Raw genomic sequence first — 25,372 nt, 5'->3', positions numbered from 1 at the left:
GCGGACGCGAGAAGCGCTAAATTCGGAGTTACGGTTATGAAGTTATGGTATTCAGAAGATCCACGTGGTTAAGTATAGAATAGACTAAGTGCAACATTTTAACCTATATTTCATGACAAAACATAGTTACCAGATGATAATAAATATTATTGTGAGACTAATGCAACTAGAATGGATCAAAACGGAATTTAAACAAAGAAGTTATGGATTTCCAAAGTCATTAAGTGCCTAGTATAAAATAATTCAAGTGAACAATTTTAATCCAAGTTTCATGGTTAAACAGAGTTACTAGTGGATAGAAAATATTAATACGAAATTACTGGCACTGGAATGGATTAAAAATGAGCTAAGATGAATTTTCTATGAATTATACAAGTTTCTGCAATTATTTTTATACTAAAACTTTTTTCTTTATTAATTTTGAATTTCCTAAGGGTTGTGGACTGCAGACACAAAACTCCAGAAGTCCAGGGTCTAAACTGCGAAAAACAGGGCTTGTTGGTATTGATTTTATAACTTTAGGGGACTGCGGGTTTATTATAGTAAAACCGAGGGGCTCTTTAGAAAGATCTCCAGGCCGAAGGGGTATCTTGCATCCTGAACCGCCCAATCTTCTATCAGCGGCTACAATTAGATCATCATTAATCCGAACGGTATTCAATACAGACCACATGATTTGAGATCTACGGCCCACAGTACGACTACATCCGATCCGCCCGCGATCGTATTAACGACCCGGATTCAATGCATCAAGAGTTATTTTCCCATCTAATCCCCACCGCCCCCGCTGAATCCAACGGCTGACAACTCACCCAATCCTTTCTTCTACCCCCGACATGCCCAGGCGGCGGCGCTATACAGGGCCACGGCGGAGGCCATCGCCGCCCGCTCCCAATCCACGATCCCGAGCTCTAATCTCTATTCAAGTGAGTGCTATGCGGTATATGAACAAGGGCGAACATGTTAGCGGCAAAACGTACCCAAGATGGTAGCGCAGAGGTGCTTGCCCACGGTGCGAGCGGAACCCACGGCGGAGGATCCACACCAACGAGAAAATTGTGGCGCCTGGTTGATCTCATGGTCCCGCGACGCCTCCCCCATGAAATTCATGCCCAGGCGAAGCTCCTCCGCCGCCCACCGATCCTTCCGAGCCACCGGCGCAGACACACGGTTAATCACCACAAAACCCCAGCGGTGGCACCCTTACGATTACCCAGCCCGATTTGCTTATGGCGATAACCAAGCCGCGCACGCGTACTTATACCCGAGGTCATGGTGCGGTGTTCGGTCACAGGCGCCAAACGGTTGACGAGCTATGCGGCAGCAAGTCCGCGGAAGCCGCCCGGCGCGGCGATCTCGGCCGCGACTGCCGCAATCCGGTTTGAGGAGATAAAACTGACGGAGGCGATGGTTTCGGGGTAGCCAGAATAGGTCTCCGGGAGGTGAGGTCCGTGTAGTTTCCTACCCCGGCGCAACGACCCACGCGAGATCGGCGGATTCCTGTTGGCGGAGCCGCCAGCGAGGGAGATTTGGAGCAGAAGAAGCAGCTGACCAAGACGGCCCACACGTCAGAGGCACAAGGCGGGACCCAGCGTGGGCGCACGGTGGCTGGCCGGGCGGGCCCGCGTGCCATCGACTCAGAGAAAGGGAGAAGGGGCTGGGTCAAAAGAGAGGGAATGGTAGATGGGCTGAAAATGAAGTTTTAGGCCCAGCCAGGCTTTCTTTTGTTTTTCTTTTCTTTTATGAATTTTTCTGCTTTGTTTTTAAATTCCAATTCAAATTTAAATTCTGTTTGAACTTAAGCTTTTCAAATATCCAATAAAAATCCTAGGATAACGCCTATTATTTATATATATTTATATATTTATATTTATAGTGTGTATTCTTTTTCCTTTCCCATCTCCTAAATTTATATTCCGAATTTTGGTTTGAAATTTGCACATACACAATTTGAAATGCTTAAGCAAATAAAACTCCAGCATGAGATGCAAGGTAAATTTTATTTATTTATTGGTCACATGACTATTTTAATGTTCCTAGTTGAATATAAAAGAAAGGCCCTAATAATTTCCAAAGGTAGAACAAAGTCTAAATTCTTATTATAAACTTATTTATTTATTTATTTTATTAATAATATTTTATTCTTCTACCAATTTTTTTTGGGCATTACAATTTCTACCCCCCTTAGGAATAATCTCGTCCTCGAGATTTGTAAGAAAAAGGATGTAGAAGAAATTGTTTGTAATCTATGGGTTAGTTTCTAATTGATTTTAATTCCAAAACTCTTTTTTTCTGTATCGTAAATCATCAGGTGATTAGGAAAGCCAGGGTCTTTATGGGTATAGCCACTTTATTATGCAGGATAAAAGATATCTCTAAAGCATTTATAGGTTTGGGGTAAGAAAGAGTAGGGTAAGAAAAGACTCCATCCAAGATTGTGGATCTTGATTCTCTTGAGGATCTAGCTTGAATCTTATTCTTCCTTGATTTGATGAAGCCGATCATCTTCGATCTTTGTTCTTGAAGTTGTTATCCGAATTAGGAACATGTAGTTTAAGGTAGATTCGTATGTACCCAAAGTAGGGTAGGAGGAGGTTATGAGTTAAATAAGTTTAAGCACTGTCTGTCTTGTTGTTTTGCTTCTAGGTTGGTTGGATAAGTTGTGTAACCTATTATGTAGGTCAAGTTGTCGTGTAGGGCTTTAGTTGCTCTAAGTCACCAATTTAGGCTTAAGTGAATTTGGAGTATGGCCTTATCCTTTGTACCAGCATTAAGTAACTCACACTAGATAGGATCATATAAGCTTATATAGGATCTAGATTAGATTGAATATGACTAGATTAAACTAGTTAAGATCTCATTATTTTGGACTAGATCATGATCATGGTGGGATAAATCAAGTGGTTTGGATAATATGAATATTTCAAGATAAGATGAATCTACTAAGGTAATAGAGTATCTTTTAAGATAAGATGTATCCATTAAGCTAGATATATTAGGATAAGTTATGATCTTTTGGGATAAGATGGATCTATGAGTGTGGGTTAGAATCTTTTTAAGATGAGATGGATATTGTTAGACTAGATACTTTAATGAGAGATAATCTAGTTTGTCTAGTTATTTTTTTATAAGCATTCTCCTTTATGCCTAGATGTATATGCAAATGTAATTGTGGACATTACTCCACAACTCATCACACTCAATCAAAGATCCAAATCAGACAAGTATCATAAGAACAAACACTTAAGCGTATAGATATCTACAAAAATAGTTTTGTTTTTGTTCCTAGGAGTAGGTCTTCTATTCCTAAAGGTCACTTTAGGCACAGGATTTCAAAGTGTGAAATCCACATTTGTCTTTAGAAAGAAAAGGTAAGAATAATCAGAGTAAAGCGGAAATAGATGAGGAAAGATTAAGAAAAGTTTAGAAAAGAAGCAGAGTACCAAAGGTAAGTAAATAAGGGTTGTCCAGTTCTATCTAGGTTTCGTCCTACAGTCAACATTCCTCTGATACCACTTCTGTCACACCCGGATTTTGGGGCACCAAGACCTGGGCGCGAACATAATCACCAGGTGTGCTGGGACCAAGTCTCACACATATGATGAATCATGGCACAGGATCGAATGTCACATCTTTACTATATAACAGGAGTTCTATACAAAATAAATAATTACATTATAAGGAGACAACGGTCCAGCAACCTAAAGTTGACTGGGAGACGACGGCCTAGACCTCTCATGAACACATCACATCATCCTCCATGCGCCTCATCCTGTGGTACCTGTTCTTGACCTGTGGGGGGTGTGAGACAGCAAGAGTGAGCTCACATACGTTCATCGCTCAACAAGTTGTGGGGAATAATGTGCATGAACTCGCCAAAGGTGGGAGCTCATGAAGTGTAAGGCTTACCAAAGAAGATGGTTGAAGCTGAGCATTGCTTTTACAGTTGGTCAAAATTTTATTAGCAATTACTAAGTATAAGTAAATATCAACCCAAATAAGTAGTAGAACAAAAGTAACAACATCACCTGCGATGCAATGCATATGACAAATTGAATTTAGTTCCATAAATTAATCATGTGAGTGTCCGAGCTGCTCATAACCGTGAGCACGGCTAGTATACCAGTTTTACACTCTGCAGAGGTTGCGCATCTTTACCCACAAGTCATGTTACCTGAAAGTCGCCTAAAGGGGGGGTGAATAGGGCGAAATTGAAATTTATAAAATTAATCACAACTACAAGCCGGGTTAGCGTAAGAAATAATAATGAGTCCGAGAGAGAGGGCGCAAAACAAATTGCAAGCAAATGAAGGGTGTGACACGCGGATTTGTTTTACCGAGGTTCGGTTCTCGCAAACCTACTCCCCGTTGAGGAGGCCACAAAGGCCGAGTCTTTTTCAACCCTTTCCCTCTCTCAAAACGGTCCCTCGGACCGAGTGAGCTTCTCTTCTCAAATCAATCCGGGAACAAAACTTCCCCGCAAGGACCACCACACAATTGGTGTCTCTTGCCTCAGTTACAATGGAGTTTTGATCACAAGAACAAGTGAGAAAGAAAAGAAGCAATCCAAGCGCAAGAGCTCAAAAGAACACGACAAATCTCTCTCGCTAATCACTATAGCCTTGTGTGGAATTGGAGAGGATTTGATCACTTGAGTGTGTCTAGAATTGAATGCCTAGCTCTTGTAAGTGGTTGAGAAGTGGAAAACTTGGATGACTTGAATGTGGGGTGGTTGGGGGTATTTATAGCCCCAACCACCAAACTAGCCGTTTGGGTGGAGGCTGTCTGTCGCATGGTGCACCGGACAGTCCGGTGCACACCGGACATGTCCGGTGCGCCAGCCACGTCACCCGAACGTTAGGGTTCCGACCGTTGGAGCTCTGACTGCTGGGCCCGCCTGGATGTCCGGTGGCGCACCGGACATGCACTATAGAGTATCCGGTGCGCCGTTTCGTGCGTGCCTGACTTCTGCGCACTCTGGCGCGCATTTAATGCGCTGCAGGTGACCGTTGGCGCCGAAGTAGCCGTTGTTCAGCTGTCACACCGGACAGTCCGGTGTGCACCGGACATGTCCGGTGAATTATAGCGGACTAGCCGTTGCAAATTCCTGAAGCTAGCGAGTTTAGAGTTGCTTCATTCTTGGAGCACCGGACACTGTCCGGTGTACACCGGACTGTCCGGTGAATTATAGCGCGATGCCTCTGAAAATTCCCGAAGGTGAAGAGTTCAGCTTGGAGTCCCCTGGTGCACCGGACACTGTCCGATGGTGCACCGGACACTGTCCGGTGCGCCCGACCAGGGTGCCTTCGGTTGTCCCTTTGCTCCTTTATTTGAACCCTTTCTCTTGATCTTTTTATTGGCTTATTGTGAACCTTTGGTACCTGTAGAACTTATAAACTTGGGCAAACTAGTTAGTCCAATTATTTGTGTTGGGCAATTCAACCACCAAAATCAATTTAGGAATATAGGTGTAAGCCTAATTCCCTTTCAATCTCCCCCTTTTTGGTGATTGATGCCAACACAAAACAAAGCAAATATGGAAGTGCATAATTGAACTAGTTTGCATATGCAAGTGCAAAGGTTATTTAGAATTGAGTCAATAAATATTACTTACTAGATATGCATGGATTGTTTCTTTATTTTTAACATTTTGGACCACGCTTGCACCACAAGTTTTGTTTTTGCAAATTATTTTTGTAAATCCTTTTCAACGTCTTTTTGCAAATAGTCAAAGGTAAATGAATAAGATTTTGCGAAGCATTTTCAAGATTTGAAATTTTGTCCCCTTGTTTCAAATGCTTTTCCTTTGACTAAACAAAACTCCCCCTCAATAAATTCTCCTCTTAGTGTTCAAGAGGGTTTTAAGATATCAATTTTGAAAATACTACTTTCTCCCCCTTTAGAACACAAAGAGATACCAATTTTTGAAATTTACCAATTGAAAATCATTAATTTTAAAATTAGGGTGGTGGTGCGGTCCTTTTGCTTTGGGCTCATACTTTTCTCCCCCTTTGGCATGAATCGCCAAAAACAGATACTTTGAGTGAGATATAAGCCCTTGATAACTACTTTCTCCCCTTTGGCAAATAAAAACATATGAGTGAAGATTATACCAAAGATGGAGAGATGCTCGGAGTGTCGGCGAAGGATGAGTGATAGAGTGGAGTGGAAGCCTTTGTTTTCGCCGAAGACTCCAATTCCCTTTCAATATATACCTATGACTTGGTTTGAAATACACTTGAAAACACATTAGTCATAGCATATATAAAAGAGACATGATCAAAGGTATACTTAAGAGCTATGTGTGCGAATTAGCAAAAGAAATTCCGAGAATCAAGAATATTGAGCTCATGCCTAAGTTTGGTAAAAGTTTGTTCATCTAGTGGCTTGGTAAAGATATCGGCTAATTGATCTTTAGTATTAATGTATGCAATCTCGATATCCCCCTTTTGTTGGTGATCCCTAAGAAAATGATACCGAATGGCTATGTGTTTAGTGCGGCTATGCTCAACGGGATTATCCGCCATGCGGATTGCACTCTCATTATCACATAGAAGAGGAACTTTGGTTAATTTGTAACCATAGTCCCGCAGGGTTTGCCTCATCCAAAGCAATTGCACGCAACAATGGCCTGCGGCAATATACTCGGCTTTGGCGGTAGAAAGAGCGACCGAATTTTGCTTCTTTGAAGCCCAAGACACCAAGGATCTTCCCAAGAACTGGCAAGTCCCCGATGTGCTCTTTCTATTAATCTTACACCCCGCCCAATCGGCATCCGAATAACCAAGCAAATTAAATGTGGATCCCCGAGGGTACCAAAGCCCAAACTTAGGAGTATAAGCCAAATATCTCAAGATTCGTTTTACGGCCGTAAGGTGAGATTCCTTAGGGTCGGCTTGGAATCTTGCACACATGCATACGGAAAGCATAATGTCCGGTCGAGATGCACATAAATAGAGTAATGAACATATCATCGACCGATATACCTTTTGATCGACGGATTTACCTCCCGTGTCGAGGTCGAGATGCCCATTGGTCCCCATGGGTGTCTTGATGGGCTTAGCATCCTTCATTCCAAACTTGGTTAGAATGTCTTGAGTATACTTCGTTTGGCTAATGAAGGTGCCTTCTTGGAGTTGCTTGACTTGGAATCCTAGAAAATACTTCAACTCCCCCATCATCGACATCTCGAATTTTTGTGTCATGATCCTACTAAATTCTTCACAGGTAGATTCATTAGTAGACCCAAATATGATATCATCAACATAAATTTGGCATACAAACAAATCATTGTCACGAGTTTTAGTAAATAAAGTAGGATCGGCCTTGCCAACTTTGAAGCCATTAGCAATAAGGAAATCTCTAAGGCATTCATACCAAGCTCTTGGGGCTTGCTTGAGCCCATAAAGCGCCTTAGAGAGCCTATAGACATGGTTAGGGTACTCACTGTCTTCAAAGCCGGGAGGTTGCTCAACATAGACCTCTTCCTTAATTGGTCCATTGATGAAGGCACTCTTCACGTCCATTTGGTAAAGCTTGAAGCCATGGTAAGTAGCATAGGCTAATAATATATGAATTGACTCAAGCCTAGCTATGGGTGCATAGGTTTCACCAAAATCCAAACCTTCGACTTGTGAATACCCCTTGGCCACGAGTCGAGCTTTGTTCCTTGTCACCACACCATGCTCGTCTTGCTTGTTGCGGAAGACCCACTTGGTTCCTACAACATTTTGGTTAGGACGTGGAACTAAATGCCATACCTCGTTCCTAGTGAAATTGTTGAGCTCCTCTTGCATCGCCATCACCCAATCCGAATCCTGGAGTGCTTCCTCTACCCTGTGTGGCTCAATAGAGGAAACAAAAGAGTAATGCTCACAAAAATGTGCAACACGAGATCTAGTGGTTACCCCCTTATAAATGTCGCCGAGGATGGTGTCGACGGGGTGATCTCGTTGGATTGCTTGGTGGACTCTTGGGTGTGGCGGCCTTGGTTCTTCATCCTCCTTGTCTTGATCATTTGCATCTCCCCCTTGATCATTGTCGTCATCTTGAGGTGGCTCATCTCTTTGACCTTCTCCTTCATCAACTTGAGCCTCGTCCTCATTTTGAGTTGGAGGAGATGCTTGCGTGGAGGAGGATGGTTGATCTTGTGCATTTGGAGGCTCTTCGGATTCCTTAGGACACACATCCCCAATGGACATGTTCCTTAGCGCGATGCACGGAGCCTCTTCTTCACCTATCTCATCAAGATCAACTTGCTCTACTTGAGAACCATTAGTTTCATCAAACACAACGTCACAAGAAACTTCAACAAGTCCTGAGGACTTGTTAAAGACTCTATATGCCCTTGTGTTTGAGTCATATCCTAGTAAAAAGCCTTCTACAGTCTTAGGAGCAAATTTAGATTTTCTACCTCTTTTAACAAGAATAAAGCATTTGCTACCAAAGACTCTAAAGTATGAAATACTGGGCTTTTTACCGGTTAGGAGTTCATATAATGTCTTCTTGAGGATTCGGTGTAGATATAACTGGTTGATGGCGTAGCAGGCGGTGTTAACCGCCTCGGCCCAAAACCGATCCGGTGTCTTGTACTCATCAAGCATGGTTCTTGCCATGTCCAATAGAGTTCGATTCTTCCTCTCCACTACACCATTTTGTTGTGGCGTGTAGGGAGAAGAGAACTCATGCTTGATGCCCTCCTCCTCAAGGAAGCTTTCAATTTGTGAGTTCTTGAACTCCGTCCCGTTGTCGCTTCTAATTTTCTTGATCCTCAAGTCGAACTCATTTTGAGCCCGTCTTAAGAATCCCTTTAAGGTCTCTTGGGTTTGAGATTTTTCCTGCAAAAAGAATACCCAAGTGAAGCGAGAATAATCATCCACAATAACTAGACAGTACTTACTCCCGCCGATGCTTATGTAAGCGATCGGGCCGAATAGATCCATGTGTAGGAGCTCCAGTGGCCTGTCAGTCGTCATGATGTTCTTGTGTGGATGATGAGTGCCAACTTGCTTCCCGGCTTGGCACGCGCTACAAATCCTGTCTTTCTCAAAATGATCATCCGTTAGTCCTAAAATGTGCTCTCCCTTTAGAAGCTTATGAAGATTCTTCATTCCAACATGGGCTAGTCGGCGGTGCCAGAGCCAACCCATGTTAGTCTTAGCAATTAAGCAAGTGTCGAGTTCAGCTCTATCAAAATCTACCTAGTATAGCTGACCCTCTAACACTCCCTTAGAGGCTATTGAATCATCACTTCTTCTAAAGACAGTGACACCTACATCAGTAAAGAGACAGTTGTAGCCCATTTGACATAATTGGGATACAGAAAGCAAATTGTAATCTAAAGAATCTACAAGAAAAACATTGGAAATGGAATGGTCAGGAGATATAGCTATTTTACCCAAACCTTTTACCAAACCTTGATTTCCATCCCCGAATGTGATAGCTCGTTGGGGATCTTGGTTTTTCTCATAGGAGGAGAACATCTTCTTCTCCCCCGTCATGTGGTTTGTGCACCCGCTATCGATGATCCAACTTGAGCCCCCGGATGCATAAACCTACAAAACAAGTTTAGTTCTTGACTTTAGGTACCCAAACGGTTTTGGGTCCTTTGGCATTAGAAACAAGAACTTTGGGTACCCAAACACAAGTCTTTGACCCCTTGTGTTTGCCCCCAACAAACTTGGCAACTATCTTGCCGGATTTGTTAGTTAAAACATATGATGCATCAAAAGTTTTAAATGAAATGTCATGATCATTTGATGCACTAGGAGTTTTCTTCTTAGGCAACTTAGCACGGGTTGGTTGCCTAGAGCTAGATGTCTCACCCTTATACATAAAAGCATGGTTAGGGCTAGAGTGAGACTTCCTAGAATGAATTCTCCTAATTTTGCTCTCAGGATAGCCGACAGGGTATAAAATGTAGCCCTTGTTATCCTGAGGCATGGGAGCCTTGCCCTTAACAAAATTAGACAGTCTTTTAGGAGGGGCACTAAGTTTGACATTGTCTCCCCTTTGGAAGCCAGTGCCATCCTTGATGCCAGGGCGTCTCCCATTATAGAGCATACTTCTAGCAAATTTAAACTTTTCATTTTCTAAGTTATGCTCGGCAATTTTAGCATCTAATTTTGCTATATGATCATTTTGTTGTTTAATTAAAGCCATGTGATCATGAATAGCATCAACATTAATATCTCTACATCTAGTGCAAATGGAAACATGCTCAATGGTAGATGTAGAGGGTTTGCAAGAATTAAGTTCAACAATCTTAGCACGCAAAATATCATTGTTATCTCTAAGATCGGAAATTGTAACATTGCAAACATCTAATTCTTTAGCCTTAGCAATTAATTTTTCATTTTCAACCCTAACTCTAGCAAGAGAGGTGTTTAATTCTTCAATCTTAGCAAGCAAATCATCATTATCATTTCTAAGATTGGGAATTGAAACATCACAAACATGAGAATCAACCTTAGCAATTAATCTGGCATTTTCATTTCTAAGGTTGGCAATAGTGTCATGGCATGTGCTTAGCTCACTAGATAATTTCTCACATTTTTCTACTTCTAGAGCATAAGCATTCTTAACCTTAACATGCTTTTTATTTTCCTTGATTAGGAAGTCCTCTTGGGAGTCCAAGAGATCATCCTTTTCATGGATGGCACTAATTAGCTCATTTAGTTTTTCCTTTTGTTGCATGTTTAGGTCGGAAAAAAGAATGCGCAAGTTATCCTCCTCATTACTAGCATTATCCTCATCGCTAGATGTTTCATATTTGGTGGAGGATCTTGATTTTACCTTCTTCCTTTTGCCCTCCTTGGCCATGAGGCATTTGTGGCCGACGTTGGGGAAGAGAAGACCCTTGGTGACGGCGATGTTGGCGGCGTCCTCGTCGGAGGAGGAGTTGGTGGAGCTCTCGTCGGAGTCCCACTCGCGGCACACATGGGCATCGCCGCCCTTCTTCTTGTGATATCTCTTCTTCTCTTTTCTTCTCCCCTTCTTGTCGTTGTCCCTGTCACTATCACTTGATAATGGACATTTAGCAATAAAGTGACCGGGCTTACCACACTTGTAGCAAACTCTCTTGGAGCGGGGCTTGTAATCTTTCCCCCTCCTTTGCTTGAGGATTTGACAGAAGCTCTTGAGGATGAGCGCCATCTCCTCGTTGTCGAGCTTGGAGGCGTCGGTGGATGTTCGACTTGGAGTAGCTTCCTCCTTCTTTTCTTCCGTCGCCTTGAATGCGACCGGTTGTGCTTCGGACGTGGAGGGGCCATCAAGCTCGTTGATCTTCTTTGAGCCTTTGATCATCAACTCAAAGCTCACAAAATTACCTATAACTTCCTCGGGGGTCATTTGAGTATATCTAGGATTGCCACGAATTAACTGAACTTTAGTTGGGTTAAGGAAAACAAGTGATCTTAGAATAATCTTAACCACTTCGTGGTCATCCCATTTTTTGCTCTCGAGGTTGCGCACTTGGTTCACCAAGGTTTTGAGCCGGTTGTACATGTCTTGTGGCTCCTCCCCTTGGCGAAGACGGAAGCGACCGAGCTCCACCTCGATCGTTTCCCGTTTGGTGATCTTGGTCACCTCATCTCCTTCGTGCGCGGTTTTTAGCACGTCCCAAATCTCCTTGGCGCTCTTCAACCCTTGCACCTTGTTATACTCCTCTCGACTTAGAGAGGTGAGGAGTATAGTGGTGGCTTGGGAGTTGAAGTGCTCGATTTGGGCCACTTCGTCCTCATCATAATCTTCATCCCCTACGGATGGTACCTGTACACCAAACTCAACAACATCCCATATACTTTTGTGGAGTGAGGTTAGGTGATATCGCATCATATCACTCCACCTAGCATAATCTTCACCATCAAATGTTGGTGGTTTGCCTAATGGGACAGAAAGTAAAGGTGTATGTTTAGGAGTGCGAGGGTAGCGTAGGGGGATCTTACTATACTTCTTGCGCTCTTGGCGCTTAGAAGTGACGGACAGTGCGTCGGAGTCGGAGGTCGACGTTGATGAAGTGTCGGTCTCGTAGTAGACCACTTTCCTCATCCTCTTGTGCTTGTCGCCTCTTCGATGCGACTTGTGGGAAGAAGATTTCTTCTCCTTCCCTTTCCCTTTGTTGGAGTCCTTCTTCTTCTCCTTCCTCTTGGTGTGGGACTCTTTCGATGAAGTGCTCCCATGACTCGTAGTGGGATTGTCGCCGGTCTCCATCTCCCTCTTGGTGTGATCTCCCGACATCACTTCGAGCGGTTAGGCTCTAATGAAGCACCGGGCTCTGATACCAATTGAAAGTCGCCTAGAGGGGGGTGAATAGGGCGAAAGTGAAATTTATAAAATTAATCACAACTATAAGCCGGGTTAGCGTAAGAAATAATAATGAGTCCGAGAGAGAGGGCGCAAAACAAATTGCAAGCGAATGAAGGGTGTGACACGCGGATTTGTTTTACCGAGGTTCGGTTCTCGCAAACCTACTCCCTGTTGAGGAGGCCACAAAGGACGGGTCTTTTTCAACCCTTTCCCTCTCTCAAAACGGTCCCTCGGACCGAGTGAGCTTCTCTTCTCAAATCAATCCGGGAACAAAACTTCCCCGCAAGGACCACCACACAATTGGTGTCTCTTGCCTCGGTTACAATGGAGTTTTGATCACAAGAACAAGTGAGAAAGAAAAGAAGCAATCCAAGCGCAAAAGAGCTCAAAAGAACACGGCAAATCTCTCTCGCTAATCACTATAGCCTTGTGTGGAATTGGAGAGGATTTGATCACTTGAGTGTGTCTAGAATTGAATGCCTAGCTCTTGTAAGTGGTTGAGAAGTGGAAAACTTGGATGACTTGAATGTGGGGTGGTTGGGGTATTTATAGCCCCAACCACCAAACTAGCCATTTGGGTGGAGGTTGTCTGTCGCATGGTGCACCGGACATGTCCGGTGCGCCAGCCACGTCACCCGAACGTTAGGGTTCCGACCGTTGGAGCTCTGACTGCTGGGCCCGCCTGGATGTCCGGTGGCGCACCGGACATGCACTGTAGAGTGTCCGGTGCGCCGTTTCGCGCGTGCCTGACTTCTGCGCGCTCTGGCGCGCATTTAATGCGCTGCAGGTGACCGTTGGCGCCGAAGTAGCCGTTGTTCAGCTGTCACACCGGACAGTCCAGTGTGCACCGGACATGTCCGGTTAATTATAGCGGACTAGCAGTTGCAAATTCTCGAAGCTGGCGAGTTCAGAGTTGCTTCATTCTTGGAGCACCGGACACTGTCCGGTGTACACCGGACTGTCCGGTGAATTATAGCGCGACGCCTCTGAAAATTCCCGAAGGTGAAGAGTTCAGCTTGGAGTCCCCTGGTGCACCGGACACTGTCCGGTGGCACACCGGACAGTCCGGTGCGCCCGACCAGGGTGCCTTCGGTTGTCCCTTTGCTCCTTTATTTGAACCCTTTCTCTTGATCTTTTTATTGGCTTATTGTGAACCTTTGGTACCTGTAGAACTTATAAACTTGGGCAAACTAGTTAGTCCAATTATTTGTGTTGGGCAATTCAACCACCAAAATCAATTTAGGAATATAGGTGTAAGCCTAATTCCCTTTCATTACCCATCTGCCAAGAGACGGCCAATCCCATACACCTCTACCGAGGAGGCGAGGCAGGGTAACACTATGAGGCCTTTACAAAGTTCCACTAGCTTCAGAAAACCCGCTACAGTTTATAGGAAGCTCCAATGCAGGAATCCCTCGCATGACCGCCATCACAGCAAAATCATCCCAAGGGCCTCCCTACACTGACCACTCCCCTACTGCCCTTGCCCCTTTCGGGTAAGGTAGTTATCCACTAGCTTTCCTAATTAATCAGCCAAGGGCGTCCCATTAAACCCTTGTGGTAGCACTGTTTTCCCGGGTGGTTCTCCATGTTCCAATTAACATAATGATCTTATCATGAACAGTAAATAATAACTGATAATAAAAGATAATCATGAATAAAATATATCTCTATACCCAAAACCACATAAAGCAATAGCAGGTACTACCCAAAAATTCAGTGGTGAACAAGGTATAAAGATAGTCAAACTAGGGTAACCTATTGGGTCCCATCAAAATTAACCTATGCAGATCATTATGATTAATCAGAACATGACTGGGTAAAAAGAAGTGATCAAGGGCACAACTTGCCTGGGACTTGAAATTCCAGGTACCAACTTGCTCTTCAGATGACATGTGTCCTCACTACTAAACGTAGCAATACAGACAAACATGGTACAAGCAAAATTAACATCACACCAAACATAAGAATAAACTGAATAATACTAAGCTACGCGTTGCTACGGGATCGCGGACGCGAGAAGCCCTAAATTCGGAGTTACGGTTATGAAGTTATGGTATTCGGAAGATCCACGTGGTTAAGTATAGAATAGACTAAGTGCAACATTTTAACCTATATTTCATGACAAAACATAGTTACCAGATGATAATAAATATTATTGTGAGACTAATGCAACTAGAATGGATCAAAACGGAATTTAAACAAAGAAGTTATGGATTTCCAAAGTCATTAAGTACCTAGTATAAAATAATTCAAGTGAACAATTTTAATCCAAGTTTCATGGTTAAACAGAGTTACTAGTGGATAGAAAATATTAATACGAAATTACTGGCACTGGAATGGATTAAAAATGAGCTAAGATGAATTTTCTATGAATTATACAAGTTTCTGTAGTTATCTTTATATTAAAACTTTTTTCTTTATTAATTTTGAATTTCCTAAGGGTTGTGGACTGCGGACACAAAACTCCAGAAGTCCAGGGTCTAAATTGCGAAAAAACAGGGCTTGTTGGTATTGATTTTATAACTTTAGGGGACGGCGGGTTTATTATAGTAAAACCGAGGGGCTCTTTAGAAAGATCTCCAGACCGAAGGGGTATCTTGCATCCTGAACCGCCCGATCTTCTATCAGCGGCTACAATTAGATCATCATTAATCCGAACGGTATTCAATACAGACCACAGGATTTGAGATCTACGGCCCACAGTACGACTACATCCGATCCGCCTGCGATCGTATCAACGACCCGGATTCAATGCATCAAGAGTTATTTTCCCATCTAATCCCCACCGCCCCCGCTGAATCCAACGGCTGACAACTCACCCAATCCTTTCTTCTACCCCCGACATGCCCAGGCGGCGGCGCTATACAGGGCCACGGCGGAGGCCATCGCCGCCCGCTCCCAATCCACGATCCCGAGCTCTAATCTCTATTCAAGTGAGTGCTATTGAGAGCACCTAGAGGGGGGTGAATAGGTGATCCTGTGAAACTTGAAAACTTAAGCCACAAAACTTGGTTAATTGTTAGCACAATAATTGCCAAGTGGCTAGAGAGAAATCCTCAACAAAACACAATAACCAACAAGGATCAATCACAGAGATGGCACGGTGGTTATCCCATGGTTCGGCCAAGACCAACACTTGCCTACTCCACGTTGTGGCGTCCCAATGGACGAGGGTTGCAATCAACCCCTCTCAAGCGGTCCAAAGACCCACTTGAATACCATGATGTTTTGCTTGCTTTACTCAATCCCGTTTGCGAGGAATCTCCACAACTTGGAGCCTCTCGCCCTTACACTTGAAGTTCACAAAGAAGCACGAAGCAAGGGAGGGATTAGCAACGCACTCAAGACAAGAAATCACAGCAACACCACGCACACAAGTCGCAACTAGAGCTCACAACACAACTCAATGAGTTCACCACTCAACTAGAGCTCTAATTGCTATCGCAAAGAATCAAAGGCGCGGAATCGATGTCTTGGTGCTTAGGAATGTTGTAGGAATGCTTGGTGTGCTCCTCCATGCGCCTAGGGGTCCCTTTTATAGCCCCAAGGCAGCTAGGAGCCGTTGAGAGCAATCTAGGAAGGCTGATCTTGCCTTCTGTCGATTGGCGCACCGGACAGTCCGGTGCACACCGGACACTGTCCGGTGCCCGATTTCCTTCCAAAAATGGCGCAGTCGACCGTTGGCAGCCTGAGAGCCGTTGGCGCACCGGACATGTCCGGTGCACCCTTCTAGCTGTTGGCTCGGCCACGTGTCCCGCGCAGATTGCGTGGCCGACCGTTGGCCCGGCCGACCGTTGGCTCACCGGACAGTCCGGTGCACACCGGACAGTCCGGTGAATTATAGTCGTACGTCACCGGTGAATTCCCGAGAGCGGCCACTTCGCTCGAGCCAGCCTGGCGCACCGGACACTGTCCGGTGCACCACCGGACAGTCCGGTGCCCCCAGACTCAGCAGAGTCTTGGCTGCTTGAGCCAAGACATTTCCAATTGGATTTTTCCTGTTTCCAGCACTTAGACACAATACATTAGTCCATAAAACAATGTACTAAGTCTGAGAAACATACCTTTATCCTTGATTTGTACTTTGTCCACCTTTTTACACTTAGGCACTTGTGTTGGACACTAAATCACCAAAATACTTAGAAATGGCCCAAAGGCACATTTCCCTTTCAATCTCCCCCTTTTTGGTGATTTATGCCAACACAACATAAAGCAAGTGGAACAAGTACAAAATCAATTCAAATTAGAACTTAAAATTGTTTTGATTCAATTTGACATATATGGATCACTCTATGCCACCACTTGGTTTGTTTTTGCAAATCAAACTCAAATTTCCATCTCTAAGTCAAACACACATGTTAAGACATAAAGAGAGTCATTCCAAGAGAAATTGATTCAAGATTTCAACAACTCCCCTTTTTCCCATAATCAATACTTCTCCCCACAAGAAGCCAACTTTTGACAAACCAAAAGCTCTATTCTACTATTTTCAAAATCTCTCAAGTGGTAGCTGATCCATTTATTGCTTTGGCCTTTATTTTCTCCCCCTTTGGCATCAAGCACCAAAACGGGATCAATCTTGGCCCTTTAACCCCATTGCCTCACCAAAATCTTCAAATAAGAGTACAAAGGCAGTAAGAGTATAAAGATGAACTTGGAAAAGTTACTCTTTTCATCGGAGTGCAGTGGAAGTCTTGCATGGTCCAAGTCCACCTTTTCCCTTTCAATCCTCCTTTGAGACTTTGTTGAGGTCGGTGTGTCCGTCGGTTCCCATCGGCGTCTTGGCGGGCTTGGCGTCCTTCATTCCAAACCGCTTTAGCAAATCTTGCGTGTACTTCGTTTGGGAGATGAAGGTGTCGTCCTTGAGTTGCTTCACTTGGAACCCAAGGAAGTAGTTCAACTCGCCCATCATCGACATCTCGAATTTCTACGTCATCACCCTGCTAAACTCTTCACAAGACTTTTGATTAGTAGAACCAAATATTATGTCATCGACATAAATTTGGCACACAAAAAGATCACCATCGCAAGTCTTAGTAAAAAGAGTTGGATCGGCTTTCCCAACCTTGAAAGCATTAGCAATTAAGAAGTCTCTAAGGCATTCATACCATGCTCTTGGGGCTTGCTTAAGTCCATAGAGCGCCTTAGAGAGCTTACACACGTGGTCGGGGTACCGTTCATCCTCGAAGCCAGGGGGTTGCTCCACGTACACTTCCTCCTTGATCGGCCCGTTGAGGAAAGCGCTCTTCACATCCATTTGGTACAACCTGAAAGAATGGTGAGCGGCATATGCTAGCAAGATACAAATTGATTCTAGCCTAGCCACAGGAGCAAAAGTCTCCTCAAAGTCCAAACCTGCGACTTGGGCATAACCTTTTGCCACAAGTCGAGCCTTGTTCCTCGTCACCACCCCGTGCTCGTCCTGTTTGTTGCGGAACACCCACTTGGTTCCCACAACGTTTTGCTTGGGACGAGGCACCAGTGTCCAAACTTCATTGCGCTTGAAGTTGTTTAGTTCCTCCTGCATGGCCAACACCCAGTCCGGATCTAGCAAGGCCTCTTCTACCCTGAAAGGCTCAATAGAAGAGACAAAGGAGTAATGCTCACAAAAATTAACTAATATAGAGCGAGTAGTTACTCCCTTGCTAATATCACCCAAAATTTGGTCGACGGGATGATCCCTTTGGATCGTCGCTCGAACTTGGGTTGGAGGTGCCTGAGGTGCTTCTTCCTCTTCAACTTGAACATCCTGTGCTCCCCCTTGATCATGCGCCTCCACTTGAGGTACCTGTTCGTCATCTTGGGTTGGGGGATGCACCATAGTTGAGGAAGACGGTTGATCTTGCTCCAATTGTTCCTGAGGCCGTACATCTCCAATCGCCATGGTGCGTATCGCGGCCGTTGGAACGTCTTCTTCATCTACATCATCAAGATCAACAACTTGCTCTCTTGGAGAGCCATTAGTCTCATCAAATACAACGTCGCTAGAGACTTCAACCAAACCCGATGATTTGTTGAAGACCCTATACGCCTTTGTATTTGAATCATAACCTAATAAAAACCCTTCTATAGCTTTGGGAGCAAATTTAGAAGTTCTACCTTTCTTCACAAGAATATAACACTTGCTCCCAAATACACGAAAGTAAGACACATTGGGTTTGTTACCAGTCAGCAGCTCATATGAAGTCTTCTTGAGGAGGCGGTGAAGGTAGACCCTGTTGATGGCGTGGCAAGCCGTGTTCACGGCTTCCGACCAAAAGCGCTCGGGGGTCTTGAACTCTCCAAGCATAGTCCTCGCCATATCAATGAGCGTCCTGTTCTTCCTCTCTACCACACCATTTTGCTGAGGTGTGTAGGGAGCGGAGAACTCGTGCTTGATCCCCTCCTCCTCAAGGAACTCCTCCACTTGAAGGTTCTTGAACTCGGACCCATTATCGCTCCTTATCTTCTTCACCTTGAGCTCAAACTCATTTTGAGCTCTCCTGAGGAAGCGCTTGAGGGTCCCTTGGGTTTCAGACTTATCCTGCAAAAAGAACACCCAAGTGAAGCGGGAAAAGTCATCAACAATAACTAGACCATACTTACTTCCTCCTATGCTCAGATAGGCGACGGGTCCAAAGAGGTCCATATGCAGCAGCTCCAGAGGTCTTGAAGTGGTCATCACATTCTTGCTGTGATGTGCTCCTCCCACTTGTTTACCTGCTTGACAAGCTGCACAAGGTCTATCTTTTTCGAATTGCACGTTAGTCAAACCTATCACGTGTTCTCCCTTTAGAAGCTTGTGAAGGTTCTTCATCCCCACATGTGCTAAGCGGCGATGCCACAGCCAGCCCATGCTAGTATTAGCAATTAAGCATGCATCTAGACCGGCCTCCTCTTTTGCAAAATCAACTAAATAAAGTTTGTCGTCTAGTACACCCTTAAAAGCTAATGAACCATCACATCTCCTAAAGACAGACACATCTACATTTGTAAATAGACAATTATATCCCATATTACATAATTGACTGACAGATAGTAAATTATATCCAAGAGACTCAACTAAAAACACATTAGAGATAGAGTGCTCATTTGATATTGCAATCTTGCCTAAACCTTTCACCTTGCCTTGGTTCCCATCACCGAATATGATTGAATCTTGGGAATCCTTATTCTTGACGTAGGAGGTGAACATCTTCTTCTCCCCCGTCATGTGGTTTGTGCATCCGCTGTCGATAATCCAGCTTGAACCCCCGGATGCATAAACCTGCAAGGCAAATTTAGGCTTGGGTCTTAGGTACCCAACTCTTGTTGGGTCCTACAAGGTTAGTCACAATTTCCTTAGGGACCCAAATGCAAGTTTTATCACCCTTGCATTTTGCCCCTAATTTCCTAGCAATTATCTTCCTATCCTTTCTACATATAGCAAAGGAAGCATTTAAAGCATGATAAATTGTAGAGGGACCATTCATAACTTTTCTAGGAACATGAACAATATTCTTTCTAGGCACATGATGAATATTTTTCCTAGGCATATCTCTACCATGCATATAGGAAGAACTGGAAGCATACATAGCATAAGAATCATAGACATGTGAATCAAAAGCATTACAACTCCTATGAGACTGTCTTCTATCATTGTACATAAAAGCACGGTTCTTTTTAGTACTACTTGCCATAGGGGCCTTCCCTTTCTCCTTGGCGGAGATGGGAGCCTTATGGCTTGTTAAGTTCTTGGCTTCCCTCCTGAAGCCAAGCCCATCCTTAATTGAGGGGTGTCTACCAATCGTGTAGGCATCCCTGGCAAATTTTAGTTTATCAAAATCACTTTTGCTAGTCTTAAGTTGGGCATTAAGACTAGCCATTTCATCATTTAACTTAGCAATAGAAGCTATGTGTTCACTACAAGCATCAATATCAAAATCTTTACATCTATTGCAAATAACAACATTTTCTACACAAGTTGTTGATTTACCGGCTATTTCTAACTTAGCATTCAAATCATCATTAATGCTCCTTAAGCTAGAAATCGTCTCATAGCAAGAAGATAATTCACAAGAAAGCATTTCATTTCTTTTAACTTCTAAGGCATGAGTTTTTTGTGCTTCTACAAATTTGTCATGTTCTTCATACAACAAATCTTCTTGTTTTTCTAAAAGCCTATTCTTATCATTCAAGGCATCAATCAATTCATTAATTTTATCTACCTTGGTTCTATCTAGGCCCTTAAATAAACATGAATAATCTATTTCATCCTCATCACTAGATTCGTCCTCACTTGAAGAAGCATAAGTAGAGTCTCGAGTACATACCTTCTTCTCCCTTGCCATAAGGCATGTGTGACGCTCGTTGGGGAAGAGGGATGACTTGTTGAAGGCGGTGGCGGCGAGTCCTTCATTGTCGGAGTCGGACGAGGAGCAATCTGAATCCCACTCCTTGCCAAGATGTGCCTCGCCCTTTGCCTTCTTATAGTTCTTCTTCTTCTCCCTCTTGTTCCCTTGATCCTGATCACTATCATTGTCGGGACAGTTAGCAATAAAATGACCAATCTTACCGCATTTGAAGCATGAGCGCTTCCCCTTGGTTTTGGTCTTGCTTGGCTGCCCCTTGCGACCCTTTAGCGCTGTCTTGAATCTTTTGATGATGAGGGCCATCTCTTCATCATTAAGTCCGGCCGCCTCAATTTGTGCCACCTTGCTAGGTAGCGCCTCCTTGCTTCTTGTTGCCTTGAGAGCAAAGGGTTGAGGCTCGTTGATTGGTCCATTTAATGCGTCGTCCACGTATCTTGCCTCCTTGATCATCATTCGCCCGCTTACGAATTTTCCAAGGACTTCTTCGGGCGACATTTTGGTGTACCTGGGATTCTCACGAATATTATTCACCAAATGAGGATCAAGAACGGTAAAGGACCTTAGCATCAGTCGGACGACGTCGTGGTCCGTCCATCGCGTGCTTCCGTAGCTCCTTATTTTGTTGATAAGGGTCTTGAGCCGGTTGTATGTTTGTGTCGGCTCCTCGCCCCTTATCATCGCGAATTGTCCAAGCTCGCCCTCCACCAACTCCATCTTGGTGAGCAAGGTGACGTCGTTCCCCTCATGTGAAATCTTGAGGGTGTCCCAGATCTGCTTGGCGTTATCCAAGCCGCTCACTTTGTGGTATTCATCCCTGCACAATGAAGCTAGAAGAACAGTAGTAGCTTGTGCATTCTTATGAATTTGCTCATTAATGAACATGGGACTATCCGAACTATCAAAGTGCATTCCACTCCCTACAATCTCCCATATACTAGGATGGAGAGAGAGAACAAGTGACTACGCATTTTGTGACTCCAAAATCCGTAGTCCTCTCCATCAAAATGAGGAGGTTTACCAAGTGGAATAGATAATAAATGAGCATTTGTACTTTGAGGAATACGAGAGTAATCAAAAGAAAAGTTTGAATTGACCGGTTTTCTTCTCTCGTAGTCGTTGTGGTCGTCGTCCTTTTGGGAAGAAGTAGACTCATCGCTGTCGTCGTAGTAGACGATCTCCTTGATGCGCCTCGTCTTCTTCTTCTTCCCATCTTTCCGTCTATGGCCCGAGCCCGAGTCGGTAGGCTTGTCATCCTTCGGCTCGTTGACGAAAGATTCCTTCTCTTTATCGTTGATCACGATACCCTTCCCCTTAGGATCCATCTCTTCGGGCGGTTAGTCCCTTTGTGAAGAGAACGACTCTGATACCAATTGAGAGCACCTAGAGGGGGTGAATAGGTGATCCTGTGAAACTTGAAAACTTAAGCCACAAAACTTGGTTAATTGTTAGCACAATAATTGCCAAGTGGCTAGAGAGGAATCCTCAACAAAACACAATAACCAACAAGGATCAATCACAGAGATGGCACTGTGGTTATCCTGTGGTTCGGCCAAGACCAACGCTTGCCTACTCCACGTTGTGGCGTCCCAATGGACGAGGGTTGCAATCAACCCCTCTCAAGCGGTCAAAAGACCCACTTGAATACCACAATGTTTTGCTTGCTTTACTCAATCCCGTTTGTGAGGAATCTCCACAACTTGGAGCCTCTCGCCCTTACACTTGAAGTTCATAAAGAAGCACGGAGAAAGGGAGGGATTAGCAACGCACTCAAGACAAGAAATCACAGCAACACCACGCACACAAGTCGCAACTAGAGCTCACAACACAACTCAATGAGTTCACCACTCAACTAGAGCTCTAATTGCTATCGCAAAGAATCAAAGGCGCGGAATCGATGTCTTGGTGCTTAGTAATGTTGTAGGAATGCTTGGTGTGCTCCTCCATGCGCCTAGGGGTCCCTTTTATAGCCCCAAGGCAGCTAGGAGCCGTTGAGAGCAATCTAGGAAGGCTGATCTTGCCTTCTGTCGATTGGCGCACCAGACAGTCCGGTGCACACCGGACACTGTCCGGTGCCCGATTTCCTTCCAAAAATGGCGCAGTCGACCGTTGGCAGCCTGAGAGTCGTTGGCGCACCGGACATGTCCGGTGCACACCGGACAGTCCGGTGCACCCTTCTAGCCGTTGGCTCGGCCACGTGTCTCGCGCAGATTGCGCGGCCGACCGTTGGCCCGGCCGACCGTTGGCTCACCGGACAGTCCGGTGCACACCGGACAGTCCGGTGAATTATAGCCGTACGTCGCCGGTGAATTCCCGAGAGCGGCCACTTCGCTCGAGCCAGCCTGGCGCACCGGACACTGTCCGGTGCACCACCGGACAGTCCGGTGCCCCCAGACTCAGCAGAGTCTTGGCTGCTTGAGCCAAGACATTTCCAATTGGATTTTTCCTGTTTCCAGCACTTAGACACAATACATTAGTCCATAAAACAATGTACTAAGTCTGAGAAACATACCTTTATCCTTGATTTGTACTTTGTCCACCTTTTTACACTTAGGCACTTGTGTTGGACACTAAATCACCAAAATACTTAGAAATGGCCCAAAGGCACATTTCCCTTTCAGCTATGCGGTATATGAACAAGGGCAAACACGTTAGCGGCAAAACGTACCCAAGATGGTAGCGCAGAGGTGCTTGCCCACGGTGCGAGCGGAACCCACGGCGGAGGATCCACACCAACGAGAAAATTGTGGCGCCTGGTTGATCTCATGGTCCCGCGACGCCTCCCCCATGAAATTCATGCCCAGGCGAAGCTCCTCCTCCGCCCACCGATCCTTCCGAGCCACCGGTGTAGACACACGGTTAATCACCACAAAACCCTGGCGGTGGCACCCTTACGATTACCCAGCCCGATTTGCTTATGGCGATAACCAAGCCGCGCACGCGTACTTATACCCGAGGTCATGGTGCGGTGTTCGGTCACAGGCGCCAAACGGTTGACGAGCTATGCGGCAGCAAGTCCGCGGAAGCCGCCCGGCGCGGCGATCTCGGCCGCGACTGCCGCAATCCAGTTTGAGGAGATAAAACTGACGGAGGCGATGGTTTCGGGGTAGCCAGAATAGGTCTTCGGGAGGTGAGGTCCGTGTAGTTTCCTACCCCGGCACAACGACCCACGCGAGATCGGCGGATTCCTGTTGGCGGAGCCGCCAACGAGGGAGATTTGGAGCAGAGGAAGCAGCTGACCAGGACGGCCCACACGTTAGAGGCACAAGGCGGGACCAAGCGTGGGCGCACGGTGGCTGGCCGGGCGGGCCCGCGTGCCATCGACTCAGAGAAAGGGAGAAGGGGCTGGGTCAAAAGAGAGGGAATGGTAGATGGGCTGAAAATGAAGTTTTAGGCCCAGCCAGGCTTTCTTTTGTTTTTCTTTTCTTTTATGAATTTTTCTGCTTTGTTTTTAAATTCCAATTCAAATTTAAATTCTGTTTGAACTTAAGCTTTTCAAATATCCAATAAAAATCCTAGGATAACGCCTATTATATATATATATAGTGTGTGTATTCTTTTTCCTTTCCCATCTCCTAAATTTATATTCCGAATTTTGGTTTGAAATTTGCACATACACAATTTGAAATGCTTAAGCAAATAAAACTCCAGCATGAGATGCAAGGTAAATTTTATTTATTTATTGGTCACATGACTATTTTAATGTTCCTAGTTGAATATAAAAGAAAGGCCCTAATAATTTCCAAAGGTAGAACAAAGTCTAAATTCTTATTATAAACTTATTTATTTATTTATTTTATTAATAATATTTTATTCTTCTACCAATTTTTTTTGGGCATTACAGTTATACTGTCGTACAAGGTATAACTCCAGCATCCGGATGGAGCTAGAGGAGTCGTCGCCAGCGAGGACACCTAGAGGTCTGCCTTTCTTCTGCTCTGTTTTGCTCCCCGAATTGAATCGAATTGAGCTCTAGGGTTTCTAATGGAAAGACGTTGTTCAGGCTATCTATTTTTTCATTCTTGTTGAACCACATAAATAGCTCTAGCAAATTCGTTGTCGTCTGTTATTGATAATTGAATTTGCTTGTCTTAGAGAAATTCAATCATTCTTTGCAGGTATGATTACTCTGGTTATGGGCAGTCATCAGGTAAGGTATTTATCTGTACTTTCTGAAACTAATGCTCTTACCCTGTCACCTTCGGCCGAGGGGCGCCTCACAACATTAGCCTTTCTTGTTATTAAAGAGGCCTTGAAACTAATTTATGCTCCAGTGGATTTTTTAGCAGTTATTCAGGGGATTTTTTAGCAGTTAACCCTTTTTAGTAATGACAGTTTCGACACAACCTTTCTCTAAAAATCCATCTTCAGCCAAGTGAAGCTAATACCTTCGCTGACATAGAGGCTACATACAAGTGCCTTGTGGATGTTTATGGAACCAGGGAAGAAGACATTGTTCTGTATGGCCAGTCTGTTGGTAGCGGACCAACCCTTAATCTAGCTGTTCGTTTAGATCGCGTAAGAGATGTGGTTCTGCACAATCCAATGCTATCTGGATTGTGTGTCATGTATTATGTGAATAAAACATATTAGTTTGACATATACAATGTTTGCCTCTCTGACGCAAGTATTAGCATAAATATTTAGCATCTCGTATATGCTAACACTTGTTTGATCCGCAGAACATCGACAAAATCACTCATGTTAAGTGCCCAGTTTTGGTAATCCATGTAAGC

General features: G+C 44.5%; 1 pseudogene; it reads left to right on the top strand.

The window, feature by feature from the left end:
* The window catches only part of LOC103637504 (uncharacterized), a 56,956-nt pseudogene that overhangs the window by 29,324 nt on the left and 2,260 nt on the right, over positions 1-25,372 (top strand).

Source organism: Zea mays, chromosome 8, assembly GCF_902167145.1.
Source record: "Zea mays cultivar B73 chromosome 8, Zm-B73-REFERENCE-NAM-5.0, whole genome shotgun sequence".
NCBI classification, from domain to species: Eukaryota; Viridiplantae; Streptophyta; class Magnoliopsida; order Poales; family Poaceae; genus Zea; species Zea mays.
The sequence above is the reverse complement of the archived record's forward strand: the minus strand, read 5'-3'. Positions and strand labels throughout refer to the sequence as shown.